This window comes from Sinocyclocheilus rhinocerous, unplaced genomic scaffold (assembly GCF_001515625.1).
Source record: "Sinocyclocheilus rhinocerous isolate Xijiao unplaced genomic scaffold, SAMN03320098_v1.1 scaffold3675, whole genome shotgun sequence".
NCBI classification, from domain to species: domain Eukaryota; kingdom Metazoa; phylum Chordata; class Actinopteri; order Cypriniformes; family Cyprinidae; genus Sinocyclocheilus; species Sinocyclocheilus rhinocerous.
This window is the reverse complement of record NW_015649587.1, coordinates 41,543-45,100: the sequence shown is the minus strand read 5'-3', so window position 1 is coordinate 45,100 and position 3,558 is coordinate 41,543.

The window sequence follows — 3,558 nt, the reverse complement described above, 5'->3', positions numbered from 1 at the left end:
AAAAAAAAAAAAAAAAAAGTAATTTCTTTCTCTCTCCCATTCTTTTTTCTTCTTCCTCTCTTTCTTTCTTGTTCTTTCTTGTATTCATTCATTCTCATCTTCGTATTTTTTCTATTCTCTCCCTTATTCATTCCTTATTCGTATTATTTAGTTTTTCTTGCATTCTTATTTATTCATCATTTTCCTTCCTTCCTTCCTTCCTTACGCTTTTCCATTTTAATTCCTTCCACCTCCTTTTCCTTGCTTATTTTCCCTTTCTTATTTCCTTCCTTTTTCCTTTCCTGATCTTTTTGTTCTTTTTCATGTTTCTTTCTTTCTCTTTCCTTCCTTTCCCTGATGTTTTTTCTTTATTTATTTATTTCCTTCTTGCTAGTTGTTTTATTTATTTTTCTTGTTCTTTTTCTTATTGTAATCCTTTCTTCATTCATTTGTCGTTCTTTTCCTTCATTTTCTGTCATTTTTTCTTTACTTCCTCACATTCTTTTTTCTCCTATTTTTTCTTCCTCATTTTTCCCTTCCTTTTTATTTCTCAAATTTCAATTTATTTTTCTCAGTTTTCTGTTCTGTCCTTCCTTTCGTTTTCCTGCTTTATTGATTTACCATTCATCTTTTCATTCTACCTTCCTTCCTTTCTCATTCTTTTTCTTTATTTCTTTCTTTCCTTTTCTACTTTCTTTCTTGTTCCTTTCCATCCATTCACAGATATGCTCATCACTCCTGTACTCTTTTAACAGCTTTAGGAATGATCCCTAAAGACATTTAAGGCACTTTAAGAACAATATCATATATCTAGGCTGTTTGCCCTGAGAGACATAAAAGGAAACCTGATCATATTTTCCAGAGTGTGAGCTATAACTTTACAGTTTGTGGCTGTATGTATCAGAGTGTCAAAACATTAAATGTAAATTTGAGTCATTCTGTGTGGCAATAGTCAAGGCAACAGAAGGTAAATAGAGATAATATATAAATTCTATATAATTCTGTAAGTCAACTACACCTCAATCACAAGTGATTGCAGAAAATGGGAAGGATTCTAAAGACAGGGTCATTTCTTGAAGTGCCCTGTAATGTTAGGGCACAACAAAGCCGTGATCAGATTCTCCTATGATGGAGGAGTAGCATTATGCTGTGTGTGTGTGTGTGTGTGTGTGTGTGTTTGAGCGTAGATCAGTGTGTATGCGTATGGCCTGATATATGGATGATAACACTAATTAGCTCATTTTGTTTGGGGCACAACACTCATTAAAAACCCAGTGGGACCATTAACGTTACGGTCCCTCCAAAATGCTGCAACCGCCATATTAATCTCCCCAGCTCTCACTCCTAATGGCGACCGCTTCAGGTTGGGTTGCGGAATAAAATAAATAAGCGAAATAAGAAATATTTGTGAGTGCACATTTCTTGCATTTCTCTTTTCTTCTGCAAGAGACAACCCCTCCTCTCCCGTCGATTAATATTCATTAATAGTGAAATTCACACACACATTCTCTCCCAGCACCAATTACTCTATGTACCTTCTGCTCAAGGCTAAACTCCGAAACGGTGTACGCATAAGGATGCGGGATTCACCCGTGCCGCTTTTGACAGTGTTTTCAGCCTTATGCGGTAATGTACCCATAATTCCAGTGCTTCGCCACAGCTTGCGCTGCCATAAGGCACCACTTACGGCGAGACAGCGGAGTCTGATATCTCAGGCCTGTTAGGATTAGGAGAGTAGACGTAGCATCCTGCTAATAGACCAAACGCGGAAGCCGAACTCTCGAGGGTCGGTCACGCGGAATCTTTAATGTGTCTGCTTTTCACACCATTTCTCAAACACTAAAACCTGTTCAGGGATTTTCGTTCAGCTGCGCTTTAAGCGAGACCCGTGATGCGAGCTATCAAAAATCAAGTCACAGTGCATGGCAAGGATCCATTTTTAAAAGGCTTCAAGAAACGTACTCTCGCCTTTCGGCCAGCAAAGAGCTAACCGGGAACCCGCTTCTCGACCGAGTCGGGCCTGGATGGAGCAGGGTGAAAAGGCTAATATTCCCCATCTCCAAGCTGGATATTAGGAGTGTTGATGAGATCTATGAGTTTGCCATTTGCCCGTGGAGCGGCGAGGCTGCGGCAGAGCCGGGTACCATATGGCTGGTGAGAGATTTCCTCCCTCTTTTCCCCCTCTCTGCGCCTGACAGCTGGATGCCTGCTAACAGGGGACGAGGAGCTTGGCAGCTGCAAGCTGAGAGCAATGCTTTGATGCCGTGCCACGCAACTAACGCAAACTTTCTACAGGTAGGTGAGGGGAGGATAAGACGTATAGACGGCGAGTGTGAGAAAGGGGCAAGAGGGAGATGGTGTGCTAAGAGAACGGGGAGGAGTGAAAATGCTTCTGGGAGCACATTAAAACGTACAGTTGGCAAGTACAAAAGTGAGAGAGCTGCTTTTTTATATTTTTCTCTTTTTTTCTTTGAGTCAAAGGGGCTTTCATCATCTGAAAAAAGCTTCCTTTGGAAACAATGATGCAGGTATGAGGATGTTTTGAAGAGAATGAATAAAACACTTCATCTCCTTTTTTGCTGTTTTAATCAATGCAGAATAAAAGGCAGCTGGTAGAACATCGAATTTCACATGATAGAGAAGCTCTACGTAGACATCTGAATTGCTAGATTAAAGAGCGAATGGGTGGTGATGATTCAAGTGTCTCTGCATGGAAGGAAATGGATAGCTCCACCATGCTGATGAGTCAAATGTCCCTCCTTTTGGGGAGCTTGTCAGCCCTCTCCTGTGAGAGTGGCGAGGGGTGGCTGGATGCCTGCTAACAGGGGACGAGGAGCTTGGCAGCTGCAAGCTGAGAGCAATGCTTTGATGCCGTGCCGCGCAACTAACGCAAACTTTCTACAGGTAGGTGAGCGGAGGATAAGACGTATAGACGGCGAGTGTGAGAAAGGGGCAAGAGGGAGATGGTGTGCCCGTGGAAGGAAATGGATAGCTCCACCATGCTGATGAGTCAAATGTCCCTCCTTTTGGGGAGCTTGTCAGCCCTCTCCTGTGAGAGTGGCGAGGGGTGAAGCATAGACATACTCCAGTGAAGATGCCACAGTGCCCTCCACTCCAGATCAAATAACTCACCTCTTATTAATCACGAACCGCTCACTCTAAACAGGAGGTAGTCATCTTCAAAGTGCCACTTACTGTCACTGTCAGCGGTCACAAAACAATGTGGTGGCCCGCTTTAGTTTGTGAGAAACTTAACTACTCCGGAGCATTAAATATCTAAAAATGTGGGATGAACACTGCAGAGAGTAGGAAAAAATGCTTCTCTAGACAAGAGAGCACAGATTGGCTGCTGTCAAGTAGTCCAGGTGGTTGTGGCATATTGGTGTTGGTTAAGGAGAGTCCCAAATCTGTGCTTTTTCTAGAGGAGTGCTAAACATTGAAAATAATTAATTTAATCATTCATTCATAGTCAGTTCAACATTCATTCAAACTTTACTTTAAAATAAAGACAGGAGAAAAAAAAAAAGGTAACACTTTAGGATAGGGACCAATTCTCACAATTAACTAGTCGCTTATTAT